Genomic DNA, 16,673 nt, shown 5'->3' with positions numbered 1-16,673 from the left:
ATATTCTCTCTTCATCTTCACCCTTATAATTTTCAGTAGAAGATTTCTGCTCCGTCTTCGCATTCAAAAGCTTTGATACGTCGTCTCGTACCTCTGACTTATGGAGATAGCTCTTATCACAGAAATTTGGACTTTAACTTTCAGCCAGAAAATTATTTGTGAATATGCCTTTCCCCATTTATCATTCAATTTTGAAGTTGTTTTCTTTAAGAAACTATTGTATTCAGTCTCTAGGGCTCCGTCGCATGAAATGACTAGTGGTGTAAAACAGGCTAATCATGTCAGTAATGATGGTGATGATTAATAAAAACAACCTTATGTCCTTTCCCGAGCCTCAAAATATATTTATATCAAAACAAAATATCGTTCGTTAACGGTTTTAGTGCTGTGAAGAGGTAACAGACAGACAGACAGAGGACCTACCGCGAACATTTCTGTGTAATTAGAGTGACAGAAAAAGATGCCCGCTTTTCTATCTTCGGTTTCGCGGTAGGCCCTCAAAGTTACTATCGCATTTATAATATGTTGGTACTATGTAGGGATTACGGATAGGAAACTTCAACTGTATTACGCCTCTTAATTGCTAAACTCAGAAACAATCACTAAGTGTTCATAAAACGCAAAAGTTGATATGTTTTTAATGATTTTCCTATCAATATCAGTCAGTGATTGAATGGAATCAAACCGATGATACCTCAATGGCCACTTAACATCAATTCAATATCGAAATGCTGCGAAAGTGAACCAATACTTGTTATAAAATTACAATACAGTGTTAATTTAGTCACCTGCAATAATTTACGGGATGAATTTAATATATGTAGGTCATACTGAGCGACTTTTACTATGGGACCAACCACGAAATCGCGAAAAAAAATGACTCTCCCATAAGTTTTGGCTGGCTGATGTTGATATTTTGTTAGGAAAAGTCAGTTTTTTTTTTCGCGAAGTTGCGGGCAGAAGCCAATAAAATACAGAGTGTTTTTGTTATTACGAGTATATGTCTGACCATACTAGAGGTGAATATGTGGGTCATATTGTCAACAAGACATCACAAAAGTCTGTTGTTCCATAGAAAACATTGATAAAGATAAGATAAAGATAAAATATAGTTTATTCAAGTAGGCATAATTACAATGCGCTTATGAACGTCAAATAAAGCTAGGTAGACCGGCTCCAACCCTACACCTCTGCCCCGAGAAGATTTAAATCCCCCCTCAATTGGAGGAGGGTATCCCATTATGGGACCGGCAACAAACTCGGCGGGACACATCTTTTCAAAAATAATTACATCTTATAATTAACATGCATTACGAGAAAATAAGGAACAAAAAATACAATTTAAATCACTATAGAATTCATGCAATTATACACATAAGGTGTAATAGAAATTTGATTTAGAAAATATACATATGTACATGGAATCATACAAATTCGTAGCTCTTTCAGAAAACATATCAAATTCTTACAAAAGGAAAAGATAATAAAGTTATTAAAAGAAATGGGAAAACATATTATATAAATCTGATTGATTATTATGAATTACCAACATATAATATTTGATGTGTTTTCCTGCTTACCTGAGCTGTGTCACCAATAACTCTATACAAAATACAATGTTTTTAATTGCTACTACTTTTTATTAGTTTCTGGTTTGGACCATGCATGTTTGTCTGTCAAGTAGTCCTCGACTCTGTAATAAGCTTTTAACATCAATGACTTTTTTAAGTAATTCTTAAGAGCTGGAAAGAATTACTTAAAAAGTCATTGATGTTAAAAGCTTATTACAGAGTCGAGGACTACTTGACAGACAAACATGCATTGACATATGATTCGTCGAAATGTATGAGACCCCATAGTATAAAAGTTGTTCAGTATGACCTACATATTCACCCCTCAGATAATGGTCAGACATAACAAAAATACTATCTATCTAAAACTTTGGCGTTTAAGTAATATACGTTATACGTACAGATGTAGTGCATAATTATTTTCCATCGTATTTTCACGGAAACGTACGAACGTGTCTTGCTATTTCAGTCAGTCTCGATACAAAAAGTACTGAGGTTGACTGAAGCAGCATGACAAATACAAACGTTTCCGAGAAAATACGATGGAAAACAATTGTACACTACATCTGTATGCGTACGCAAAAAAAAGCGCTGGTGGCCTAGCGGTAAGAGCGTGCGACTTGCAATCCGGAGGTCGCGGGTTCGAACCCCGGCTCGTACCAATGAGTTTTTCGGAACTCATGTACGAAATATCATTTGATATTTACCAGTCGCTTTTCGGTGAAGGAAAACATCGTGAGGAAACCGGACTAATCCCAATACGGGCCTAGTTTACCCTCTGGGTTGGAAGGTCAGATGGCAGTCGCTTTCGTAAAAACTAGTGCCCACGCCAATAACTGGGATTAGTTGCCAAGCGGACCCCAGGCTCCCATGAGCCGTGGCAAAATGCCGGGACAACGCGAGGAAAATGATGATCTGTATGCGTACGCAATACATAATAAATTAATACATAACAGGAACATTGACCGGTGTCAGTTACTAAAAGGAGGAGGCAGACTACCTATCATGGATTGAGTCATAACATAACATAATAATTATGACGAGTGTCGGGAGTTTACTGGTTTCCGTCGTTATGACGATAATTCCAATTATTCATTGTGTTTCTACAGGGAATAACTTAACTTACACAAGTACCTAACATTGTATAGTTACCGAGGTGGGTCAAATCACAGAATAATATATTTAGGCTTACTTTTTAAAATTAGTTGGTTTTGAACCCTACTTGCTTGGTTGATTTACCTCACAATTTTTTTTATTAGTCAGTTTTTTAGGGTTCCGTACCCAAAGGGTAAAAACGGGACCCTATTACTAAGACTCCGCTGTCCGTCCGTCCGTCCGTCCGTCCGTCCGTCCGTCCGTCCGTCCGTCCGTCCGTCCGTCTGTCACCAGGCTGTATCTCACGAACCGTGACAGCTAGACAGTTGAAATTTTCACAGATGATGTATTTCTGTTACCGCTATAACAACAAATACTAAAAACAGAATAAAATAAAGATTTAAGTGGGGCTACCATACAACAAACGTGATTTTTGACCGAAGTTAAGCAACGTCGGGCGGGGTCAGTACTTGGATGGGTGACCGTTTTTTTGCTTGTTTTGCTCTATTTTTGTTGATGGTGCGGAACCCTCCGTGCGCGAGTCCGACTCGCACTTGGCCGGTTTTTTATAAATTAGATGGTGGTTTTGTAACAAATTGAAAATCCGAGCTTTAACATATACGTGCTTATGCCGTAATAAATATAAATTATTAGAATCACGTAGGTATATTACTCGTATAAAAATAAATTCCCACTATTTACCTAGAACACGAAAGAACATACTAGTTAATAATGTTGTTATATTTCTGTTTACCCCTAGTTGCATGTCGTCCATGACCTAGGTTAATACCTAGGTCCAATTTAATCTAGTCATACCCACATATGCTAATTGTGTATGTAGCCAACGAACACGAACTATCTATGACATTTAAATTTTCGCGGAAATTATTTTTTTTCGTATGTACTTTAATTCAATTGCATTACCATTACTTTAAGAAATATTGTAGGTATACTGGGTCAAGCAAATCTTGTCAGTAAAAGGCGGCAAATTTGAAAAATCGCGGGTTAGCAACACTGTTATCGAATAATTCCAAAATCGCGTGTGTCTGTGTTTTATCTGTGGAATGTGGCTCGTGAATGACAGCCATCATGTTTGTTTACATTCTGAATCGTTGCTATTTCAAGAGAAATTTCTGCTATCACCATTAAATACCAATATATTAAATAAGATTGTGCATGACTAAGCAAAGTCAAGGTGCCTACAATGTACAATTATGCTCGTTGATCGTAAATATTTGTAAAATTGGAGGTTATGAGAATTACATGTTTTGGTTCAATGTACATTACTGCTTTTCTTAGCGCAATACTGCTCTTTGAATGTTGCCCTACTTCACTTTGCTGTACATTGCTACTGACATACTTTGCTTGACAGACTATATGTGTAAGTTAATCCAAAAAACGATTTGCGAGTTGCGAGAGTCCATAAACTACGGTGATCGTTTGCCGTTAATCATGCCGTACACTTGTTTGCGACCATCGAGGTGTAAAAACCATATATTGTAAAAGTTTAATACAGGTAACACAGAAATTATCATAGGTAAAGTGGTATCCAGACATGACTGATCAAATCAGTTGATTTGATCAGGAAAATTCATTCCATAGATAATTACTGTGAAAATTGGCATTTACGTATGTGTCCGCACCTGTTCGATCGGAGAATTTCATCAGATTGGCGAAAAATCTGGATATCTCATCTGGATACCACTTAACTTATACCGTGACCGTCTTCAAAAATTTCCACTCGATCTATTTTCTTTTTCTATAATATCAGTAAAATACACTCGAGCGTATAAACCTATATTTCTATTATGACACCGATATGGTACTTTAATGAGTATAAACAGAAAATACCTACTTTTCAGTCACACCAGCATTCTTTGCCATGAAATCAGTAATATTTTACTGTAATAGCGTATATGTACTGTAAACTGTAATACTGTTATCGGATCAGATTTATTCTATAATAAAATACTTAGTTCAATGTACTTTACGATACCGAGACTATTTCAAATCAATTTTAAATTATTGACTTCTTATTAGATTTAATTAATTAATCTAGTGCGCATTTAATCGAAATTCCATAATATACCTACATATTAATGGAAATATAAATAGTTTAATTAAACTATGAAAGATTAATTAAATAAATGAATAAAATAAATATTAACGGATAAATCGACCTAGTCCTACCCTACAGTAAGCTCAAGAAGGCTTTTGTGTTGTGGAACGTGGATATTAGACAACGATTTATATATTAATTAATAAGTAGAAAACGTATGAAAAAAAAAAACATCTATAACGGAGTAACAAAACATACAAATAAAGGCTCTTACCGGGATTCTAACCCAGGACCACCAGATTCGTAAGCAGGGCCACTACCGAAGTACCGACTAGGCCGGAGGCCGTCAAAAAAGTTATACATTATAATTAACGCATTTATAATCATCTTTATCGCCAGTTTATACAGTGTATACCTACTCTCCGACACTCTCTGTCATAATAATAAGTAATTGGGTTAATCAACTTTTTCTTGTCACACGTTGCTATGGTTACGGTCGCCTGAGTCACTCTTAAAATTCTAGGTTTTTCGTATTTTAATGAACCAAACTTGCATTTTATGGTAGTTATAAGATCTTTCCATAATGGGTTATAAGATCTTTCCATAATGGGACATCTACTGAGCATGTTAGTAGAATATGGTACAGCAGTTCTTCTAACAATCTATGCTACTATTGTCTCCTCGCTGATGGGACAGAATAACGACAAGAAATAGTTGATTGACCCAATTATTATCTGCTGGGCACAGACTCCATGAAAGAGCTAGCCCTTTTAGGGTCGGTACAGACGGACTGCAACATGACTGCAATTTGTATGGGAACTGCACGCCAACTGCGACGTCGCCATGCAGTTCGCATACAAGTTGCAGTCGGGTTTTAGTCCATCTGTATCGGCCCTTAGATTGGGAACTTTACACACCCCTTCATCAAATAGCATTTGATATCATAATTATGATATTTGAGAAAGTTATAGTTACGAGTCCGGGTTTGAACCCACGACCTCCGAGCACGATGGCGCGCAACGCGCAATGCAATGTAATTGAACTCAATTGATCGATCCTTTGACGACAAGAAAAAAAATTGCGTCGTATTTATATACCTACTCTGAAATTTGTAACAATAACTAAAAAATATTTAAGTAAGTATCATCAATGTGATATCGATCATTATGAGAATAATTAAGTTACTAACCCAGAACAATAACAAATCGTCTTAATAGTGTTTAGTTTTAATTGTATGAAAATTTTATATATACGTAGGCTATAACTATAAGGTACCTATTTGTCATATGGGCTCATTTGTCCCCACCCCACATGACAGCGGCGGTATGGCTATACAAAAGGCGGTGACACATGGGAATGATTTATTTTTAAGCACCTATTCCCATCTGTACCTGGAGGGGACAAATGGGAATACACCACCACTTTCATTCATCAAACCTGTAACTCTTATACCTATGCATCAAAAACCTCTTGAAAACGTTTGACAACAAACTACACGTCAATTTGTGTTTGTATATCCATCATAAAATGACAGTACGATACAACTAACCCAATCGTACTAGGATGACTGCTACAGTTAATGACCACTACATAGTAAGTGGCCAACTGGCCACTCTTAACAATAAGACTTATTTTGGCTTGTTACTTTCTGATTTGTTAGGAAAGGCCAATTACTATATAGTGGCCAATAGGTAACTATTTAGAGCAGTCACCCTATACCAATTTTGTACTAAAACTGACATTTCAGTAAGGTAAACGTACTGATGCTCGACGCGGTCCCAGTACTTGTCATCTTGAAACTTAGGTCATTGTCAATAGAGGTGACAGCAGGGTGTCATCTATGAGGCATTAGCATGTCGAGCACTAGTACGTTTACCTTATATGCTGAGATATTACAGCAGAATTATATGAAATAAAACCGCTCTTAATCAAGTCTTGAAATTACTTAATGAAATGTTAAAATAAATGCAAACCGTAAGTAAATCCAAACACACAAACACGTCCAAATACAACACAACACAACACACTAGGTCAGCGTACACTGGGCACTGAGGGCACTGTGGGCACTTCGCGAACGTCCATGCGCACGCGCATACTTGGTGACACTGAGGCTTGCGCGTGTCCTTAACATACTGATTGTGGCCGAATTTCGCGCATTTACTTTTTTGTTTTGTTACCATGCCATCCCATAAGAGCCAACAGGAGTGGTCATTTCTCCATACAAACGTACTCCGTGGGTTTTGAAGCTAGAGCAATGATTTTTTCAACACAGATTAATATTGTCAATATCTGTGTCGGATCGTTTTGCTTTTTTTGATATTTTTGTTTTTTAAGGCGCTAGAGCCCTTCAAAAATGGCCAAAATGGCCTATTTGACTATGCCGCAATGAGAGGGGTTGGTATTCAAAACTGATATCAATTAGCCAAAAAAGCAAAACGGTTCGACACAGATAATTTCATAATCATTTAGATTTCCAAATTTGGTTACGATTGGTTAAGTTTTGGAGGAGGAAACAGTCGAGTACGAAACCTCGATTTTTGAGATTTTTAATACGCAGGATTTTTCGCCTTTTCCTTATCACACTAGTTTTAGGAGCCGCTTCCGTTAGGGAGACGGCTATATTTACCTAAAATATTTAAATCTCAGCTCCTGTTTCGTCTTAAGGCCTGTTTTTATATTTCAAAAAGTAAAATGGCAGAATGACCTTTTATAACTCTTGGACACCCTATAGGTATTAAAATTAAAGGATAAATTTGAAAATAGTTCGTTCGTCGTTCTACTCGTAATTAAAAGCTCTCCTTGGACTGATAAGAAAGATGCATTTTATGCATATGTGTGGCAAAGTAATCTAATACAAACTTTGAGTTGTTTGTTGAATTTCTCATGTTGGCTGATAGAGTTTAAGTAATTTTAAGTGATGATTTTGAATGCTAAACTATTTAAAAACGTTATAATTTGTTAAACTTAATAACGTTCATTTTAATTTGATTTGTAATGACAGTAAAACGGTAAAAACAGTAATTGTGTAAGGTAGGAATCTCTTCTCATTATACCTAATTCTAGGTAAATCATGGCTACAAATCCTGTGGTTTTCCTCCAATATATTTCCTTTTGCGCTCGAAGAATACGCAATAAATACTAACCTGTTTATGTATTGGCAAAGATCACATAACACTAAGTTATAGTAAATGACCAGCTATTGATATTGTTGTACCTAGTGTTTTCTGTGTCTCAACACGTATGAAACTAAAACTAAATATAGGTATTTATCCGTTAAACCTGTTCGCAGGCGTATAAAATAAGTGTACTAATGAAAGAGCTATCACGACTAGTCGACTATACTTACTTATACGACCATCATATCCGTACTGGTCTTTTTCATTCACGAAATTTAACACCCCCGGCGTAGTTTTGGGCTCTATCAAAATGGCGTGCATTCAATTTACGAAAACGGAAAGTAAGCATACGAAAATTAAGAAATGTCAAGTTCTGCCGCGATTATGACGTTCATTCCGCCACTGATTTTATCAAGGAAATTGACAGATAATACATCGGGAGCAACAACGCCGCCGCAACTTGCAGGTGCAGTTGACATCCGAACGTCAACTTAAGTCACATTTCAATATTTTTACGCGCTGCGTAGTAGTGCCGAGTAGTATAGATAGAGTACGCAAAATTATGTTATGCAAGTATAATTCGGTAAAGTACTCATTAGCTAATAAAAACGGTCCAGTTGAACAACTACGCTGGAACACTGGAAACATAAATAGGCTAAGTTCATTGCCCTTCCTTCATTCATGTTCAAGCATAATGTGGGTAAGTAGGTACTCTAATAATAGGCCTTTACCATCTGTGTCAGATGTTTAAGCAGCATCCCGGTTACGACACTTGTGTTCGTGGCTGTAAAGCCCTATACGAGAGAGGATCCCTCGGCCACACACGCAGCAGGTATATGCTCCCCCAGGTGGGCGGGGGTTGGAGGCCTGCTCGTGGCGCCTCATGCGTTTTTCTTTTAATGAGGAAACCAGGCATTGTCGTGCTTGGATTGACCATCGTGAATAGCACGACGCCGCATGGGTCGGTCTTCGGCCAGTTTCTGCCATTGGTTGCATGAGATGTTAAAAGCAACCATGTCATCACGTTTCGCTATAGGTAAACTAATTTAAAACCTAATTACCGGCCAATAAATATTGACTGATCCTGTGAGTTCAGGATCCGGGATCATAACGATTGGAAGAACTAACACCACCTAAGAAATTATATTATTATGCTCCTTGAATTCAGTATTTTATTCAGAACAAAGATCGGAATCTCAAACATGTCTGCGCACCCTTTCGAAATAGTTTTCCTAGGAATCAAACACAGCTAGGAGATAGAACTCGATTCCCACGGCTTGCCTTATTTTCAGACAGTTGAACACATGTCCTACATTTCATAAAGGTAAAGCTAAATTACCTTAAAACATTTTAAACACGTCACGGGCTAGATAAATATTTCACCGCAAAAAAAAAAAACAATATTTTTTGCATTGGTAGAGCTAAAAGAAATAAAAAGCACTGGAATTTAATTTATTTGCAAGTTTATTATATGAATTAGCAAATAAACAACTCGGCACGTCACATTCCTTATCATTATATTTAATTTTTCATTAACTTCCAACATTAACAAACGCTCAATAGGTTGAAGCCACTGTAATATTCGCGTACACTTAAGACTTTTTATTTTATCACAATAAAGTTGCGTGACATGCCTCCTAAGATGACATGGAACTTTGTAAAGTTCCATACCAGTACCACTATGGTGTACCATAGTCATGTCAAAGTTAATTCGAATCTTATCCACATAGATATAGAGTTATAAATTGTATATAAGCCTGGATTGCGTGTACGGTAGTCGAGTCATAATAAACGGGTCATAGAGTACTCAAGTTGAGTATTTTAATGGTTTAGTACTTATATTAGCTTCGGCGACTTCATCTGCGTGCAATGATGACGATGAATGATGATTGATAAATACTATGGGGCTGTTCATAAATTACGTCATCGATTTTAGACTATTTTTGACCCCCCCCCCCTAAAATCATCCAAAAATCATGCTTCGAATGACCCCGTTTCCTCCTACGTCATGCTACCATCATCCGATGTCCAGACCCCCCCCCCCCCAATTTGAAATGACGTAATTTATGAATAGCCCCTATCCTATATCTAAAGCCCCAGTAGCACGGTCGCATTTTTATCGTTTGTCACCATGCCTGTCAGGTTCTAACAAGTATGTAAGTGCGAAATTGACGGGCATAGTGATAGTCGATAAAAATGGAACCGTGCTGAGCCCGGCCTTAAACTATCTTCATGCCTAATTTCATCTCAATCGGGTTAGCAGTTTCAGTGTGAAGAGACAACAAACAGACAGAACGTGTTACTTGTGCAATTGCAGCTTAGCACTACGAGCGATGTGGTAGAATCAGAAACTATAAATCTATAGTTTGTCAAAGGACTGTCTCATTTCAAACATAAACAGAGAGAATCATACTATCTTTGTCTTACACTAGTACTAGCACCCAAAAGAAAAGGATGCGTATATTTTTTTTTTGTTCTGATTTACTGACAAATTGGTTTGACCAACTATATCAATGACCCGCTTTACCAATTTGTCTATGTCCAATTGTCCATTATGTCCAGCACTATACTATTAATTGACCATTTGGGACTGATTACGTCAAAAGTCATATGTGTATAGTACAGTCAAAGATTTTAATTTCGGACCCATTTTGTACCTTGTCACAGTGACAATAGTATGAGGTCTCTAGCGACTTTCATATTGATTGTCACTGTGACAAGGTACGAAATAGGACATAAATTAAAATCTTCGACTGACTGACTGAAGTCACGATGATCAGAATATACTTGTAATGAGCATTTGTATTAAAAAAACGCGCTTTGTTTAACCCTTTTGATGCTATTTAAATAAATAAATATCATAGGACAATCTAAAGGGGCCCACTGGTTTTCACAGGCCTGGCCGATATCGTCCAGCGGACTGGTAATCAGTAGGCCCCTTTACACAAATCCACCATAGTCAGGCCAAATTGAATGTACACTTGACATCGGAACGATGTCTGAATGATATCAGTTAGTTATCATTCGCGCGTTCATTTCGCTCGGACATGTATCATGTATTATCACTCTCTCTCTCTCTGCCTTGCCTTATCCCATAATTTAACAACAATATAAGTTAATTTAGTATTGTAACAAAGCAATATAAGTTTACATCTAAATTAAGGCTAAGCTTAGTTCAAATAATCTCCAAATATAGAGATTGTAACTGAGATTGATTGTACAACTAACCTGTTGATTGAAAATAAACAGTTTTTTTTTTATTATTTGGTGTCGGCTCTCCTAGTCCTTCTTCGCCAGGACGCTCTATCCCGGGGGTTGTCTCAGATGTGCGAGCGAGACGCACGCGCAAATAATAAAGAACAGACAGCATTTTGATGTCAAAATGTAAAATGTAAGTTCGAATCGGCCTCGCGATCTTAGACCATCGTTAAACATACCGACATAGCATACATACAAACATACATACATAGGTAATCTGCAATGTTTACTGTTTAGTCTGATTCAGAGCTGATACGATGCTAAAAGTGAACCGAAGCGTTCTTGAGTAAATATTTAACGTACAAATACCTACCTGTACCCGTACCATGAATCACTGACAGTGTCAGAACTAGATGCGCCGGATATTCGGTTACTAAGATAAGATAAGATAATATTTATTCATTTAAAACTTATGCTAATTTGATTGATACAATGGTATCCAATTTATGCTTAAATACTAGTACATTCATAGATTCAACTTAAAATAAGTAAAGGTCATCAACTATAAATACCGGACAAATGTGTATTTTCTGTCGCTAATGGAAATTTGATAACAATACCTAAACTAAGTAAACATTTACTTGTGTCTTAGGTATGCACTTTTTGTAGGTCAATGTGTAAGTGGGGAAGTGCTTACCAACAAAAAGATTATTTACATAATAATAACAATAACTTGCCCCGCTGCTGGCGGCACCCTAGGTTAGGTTTTTTATAATATGTTTATAAGCATTTTGTATTGTTTTTGTAAGTGTTTTTGTATCCTTTTTGTGTCCTCGTACGACTTGCCAGTGAGTAACGTTTGTACCGCTTTTATGCAGACTTTACTGGGCATTAGGTAAATATTCAATAGCAGATTGAATTTATTGTAAAGGAAAGAGCCGAGGAAACAGAAAAACTTACGTGTGTTTGCGGAGCGGAATGAATCTTTGGTGCAAACGATGTCAGCACGTCGCTTGTCAGATAAAATCTGGGGGTTATAGGGTATGAGTAAATGTTTTTTTAATACTGTGTTCAAGACGAATAACTGTCGAACGCTGAGAACTTTACACTCGGACAACAATTGGGTCGTGGGATAGCGAAAGGGATGGAAAGTGCTAACTTTAAGGGCTGCCCTCTAAGCTCTTTCTACGTCGATGATCATTGTCTTGTTTGCTCCTCCCCAGGACGTGATACAATATACTAGCAGTGATTGACAAAGTGCAAGATACTATCCGATATTCGGCCTATTTGGCCCTTATTTTAATATCCGGCCGGATACCGAATAGTCACCTACTATATGGCCGGATCCCGGATAGTAACTATGCTTGATTTTAAACATTCTACTTGCACGCGCACTTATTTCGTACCATAGAGACGTATAAGTAAAGAAAGAGTGGTAACTCCATTACATCAGTTTTCTTACCAAAACGCGAGTTATTTCGTAATCTATCTAACGTCGGTGTGGGGCTCCCAAACAACAAACGTGGTTTTTTTTGCCGTTTTTTGCGTAATGGTACGGAACCCTTCGTGCGCGAGTCCTTGCACTTGGCCGGTTTTTTGTCATATAAGATTGTTTCATTACTTTTGGCCGCGGGTTAATGTTGGAAAACATTCAATCTTGATATGATGGCTATTTCTATATAACAACATATCCCCGAGTTAGTAGAGACATATATATTTTCACCTCAGCAGCTCGAACAAGGGTACTTTGATTCTTAAAAACAGTGAGCAAAATGCGATTTTGCTCACTGAGTGAGACAAAATGACATTCAAGTGACCTTTATAGTCAAATGTCATTTCAACATGCGGGGTCTAATAAAAGTTCGAAATACTTGGGTTCTATTATCTCTGTCCCTTTCACACTGTTAGCAAAAAGAAACAGACAAAAAAAGTTAAAACGACATTCAACAGTATATTCACGGTTTATAATAGACCCCCGAAAAACTTCAGACCGCATCGTTCCAAACCACGTACGAGTATGAATTCTTAATAATTAATAAATAAAAATAAAGTTTAAGATTTCATAAAAACTGATAAAATACTATATTTTAGGTATTTTATTGTACAATTAAAATAACGAACTCAAAAAATACACAGATCATCACGCAAAATTAATTATCTTACTTTTAAGAATTTCTACCATAGTTGACAAATAGTACGTATCCGCAATTCGGACCGTATCTTACAAAGATTTTTTTTGTTGTCAAAGTTGGCGATTGAAGTGTCAGTTAATTTTTGTTATTTCTATATTATTTTACTGGAATTTATTACTACGTTTTGTTTTTGTGTTCCATTGCGGTAATTAAACTTAATTGTTTGTATATCTTAAGAAAACATGAGTGCAGGTATTAAGTGATGAAGAAGGATTAAATTTTTCAAGTTGTCTAATAGGTATGTTCTCACTGCGCTGAGGTGAAAAATGTTGTGTACTACACGAGATCAAAGTTATTTACATCTCGTACGCTTTTGAGTCCCTTACTACGCTCAAGATTCTAAATTAGATTCACTCGCTACGCTCGTGAATCTATTATAGAATCTTTCGCTTGCACGGGACTCAAAATAAGCACTCGAAGAAATATCAAACTTTGATCACTTGTTGTACAAATAACTATTACAACTTTTAAATTTCTACAAAAACAAACTATACAGCTAATACCGAAATATAGGTACTAAATACCTGGTTGCCCTGAAAACCAGCGTCGTGGCTAAGTGTCTTAGACATCGGCATATGCTGAGTGGCATCCATTTTGGTGTTAAAATATATTAGAATAAGATAGGTTAAGTTTTATGTTTTACACCAAATAAAGTTTTTCTATTTTCTATTTTCTATTTCTATAATCACCGCTAATACACTACCACGTACCATTTCGTACCTTGTCATAAATCAATATGAAAGTCGCTGGGGACGTCGTACATATTGTCACTGTGACAAAGTACGAAATAGTACGGAAATTAAATTCTTTGACCGTACTTTAGACCGGTGTCCTTACAAAGTTTTCCTAAAAAAAGTGAGCGCACTGTAACAGTTATAAAAATAGATAAACAAGTACGAATAAACCGGGAATGACAGTGATATTTTTATCGTGTCACATCTGTCGGCGCCGGCGCAAACCGCAAATCCCCGTTATCGCGGTGATAAAATCCCTGTTATCACGGCGATAACAGTGACATGTTGTGTGCAAGATTATTTGCTAAGATTATTTTGCTGGTGCGATTTTTGAGGTATTTTGTAAAGATTTTCTTATTTTCTCATGGCAAAATTAGGTTTTCGCGCTGTTCCTCCTAATATAATATTTGTATTTTTATTTTTTAATTTAATAGTTATTAAGAATATTAAGATTATAACTACAAAGACTCGAACCTGTACCGAAACTACACTTAGTGCTAAAAGAAGCTTCCTGTAGCATCAATCTTATCATACTTATTTGTAAATATAATGGAGAGATAAAGAAGAAGAAATAATTTACATACGATTACAAACGCGCTCGGCCCGAGCGACGAAAATAAACAAAATCAGCATCATAACAACACTAACACTATCACACCATAACACACTTAACACACTATGACACTCGAAAATGCGGGAAAACACGCCATCTTTGTTTTCTATTGTTTATTATGCTATAACTTTTTAAAAGCAGACGCGAGCGATTCGCGCGCCACCGTCCCGTGGTCTAAAATAGACGCGTTGTAGACGCCAGACGGTTAGTTTGGTCTAAAATTACTACTTAGATTTGAGATTTACGTCTAAACGAGTATTCAAGGTAAGCGTCAGCCCTATTTATATATGCGACAGTTTGGGGAATCCAAACTTCTGTGGCGTTGTTACAAAACAAAATTGAATTAGTGTTATTGCAATTGCTGTATAGCTTTTCATTGATGTCTTTTTTATTTAGAAGAATAAGGCACAGAAAGTCTCTCAAAATGCCATCATTTATCCTTTAGATATAGTTTGATAAGTTTTTTTTTATTTCTTTACAGTGCATGATGACCCGTTTTAGCGCTTTGGCAGCAGCTCATGTTTACTATTTTGGCCGGCGCAGCGCAGCGTCGTGTCTTTGTTTATTTAAATTTGATATATCTGTTCCTTTAAACAAGTATCGTAAAATGTGCCTACTTTGCTCCAAAGTTCTATGTTTAAATTAAATTTTAAAATTACTATATTATGTATGTCGATATATGTATATGCCGATTTAAAGTGGACCATTACTATTAGGCATCACTTTAAATTTAAATGACGTTGTGATATTATAGTTTTTATGTAGGGTGACTGCTATAGTTAATCTTTACAGTAATGCTTAAATTGGCTTGTGTCTTTCTGATTTGTTAGGAGTGGCCAATTACTATAAAGTGGCCAATAACCCTATTAAAAACTGTTGGAGCAAAATTACCCACCAGCAGCAAAAAAGTAGGCAATTTTACGGTTGTTTTTTTTTTTGCTCGAACTAATAACAAACAAGCCAAATGTAGGCTAAATATAGACAATAGCGCCGTGGCACGTGCGATTGTAATCGCCGTAACTATTATACGTGGGAAATGCATCGATTGAAAGCTTTGCAAAATTCTATTGATGTCTACGTAGTGACGCATAATAACCGTAACTGCCACTTTAATAGTACATTGTGTATTAAGGGCGGTAAATAAGAATTTACGAACGAGTGTGAATTGAAGCCCGAAGCCGAAAGCGTGGGCTTAATTAACACGAAATCGCACTTGAAATTTTGCACTGTCGCGCAAATCCCTACTAATATTATAAATGGGAAAGTAACTAAGTATGTTTATCTGTTTGTTACCTTCACGTTTAAACCACTGAACTGAAATTTGGTATAAAGATAGTTTGAAGCCTGAGTAAAGGACAATTAAAAAATTGCTCAAATATGTACATAGTTCCGGCTTGCCAAAGTATAATTAGCGATTATTCTTAATTATTCGGGCATACAAACATGTTGAAATATTTATGCGCTCCAGCGGCGTTAGCACGGTCGCATTTTTATCGCTTGTCACCATGTCTGTCACGTTCTTACAAGTGTAAGTGCGAAAGTGACGGGCATAGAGACAAGCGATAAATATGGTACCATGCTGCGCTCGCAGACTTGTGCATATTCGCACATTGATTAGTCTGTTGATCCTCACATCCCAAACGCATCCTTTTCTCTCGTAATGCGCGGTCTCCGTCGCATGTAGGTCACGGGATGTCATTCCGTGCGCATGCGCTTCACACGTGGCGAGTATACTCATAAACAACCTTTATGAACTCGAGTTCCACCGGCTTTTTGTGTAAATATTACTACATAATACATCATCATCATCATCATTAACTTAAGAGTTATCCTCTTGTCGGTGGAGTATCTTCCAGCATTCCCTGTCTTGCGCCAGCTCTTTGACTTTCTGATACGACACGACCCCCACTTTCTCTTTCACTTGGTCTAGAAAGCTGCGTCTGGGTTTTCCTTTACCCCGCTTGCGTCCTATCCGCCCCTCCAGGATAGCTTTAAAGAAGTGGTCGTGTCGTATTAAGTGTCCAATCATTTTTCCGCGTCTATTTGCAATGGTGTTCAGGATAGAGCTATACAGTATAAAACAAAGTCACTTCCC

At 36.9% G+C, this 16,673-nt stretch overlaps 1 protein-coding gene across 2 annotated transcripts in view; it reads right to left on the bottom strand.

Annotated features, from left to right (window-relative positions):
- The window catches only part of LOC134658342 (transcription factor EB), a 157,156-nt gene that overhangs the window by 94,265 nt on the left and 46,218 nt on the right, over positions 1–16,673 (bottom strand). Inside the window, exon 1 of one of the 2 annotated variants that reach the window (XM_063513970.1) lies at positions 6,699–6,772. The exons of the other annotated variant lie outside the window; for it this stretch is intronic. The gene's annotated coding sequence lies outside the window, so the exon portion shown is untranslated. Of the gene's footprint in view, positions 1–6,698; positions 6,773–16,673 lie in introns of those variants that run through there. 2 annotated transcript variants of the gene reach the window in all.

Source organism: Cydia amplana, chromosome 22 (assembly GCF_948474715.1).
Source record: "Cydia amplana chromosome 22, ilCydAmpl1.1, whole genome shotgun sequence".
NCBI classification, from domain to species: domain Eukaryota; kingdom Metazoa; phylum Arthropoda; class Insecta; order Lepidoptera; family Tortricidae; genus Cydia; species Cydia amplana.
This window is presented reverse-complemented; position numbering and strand designations above follow the sequence as displayed.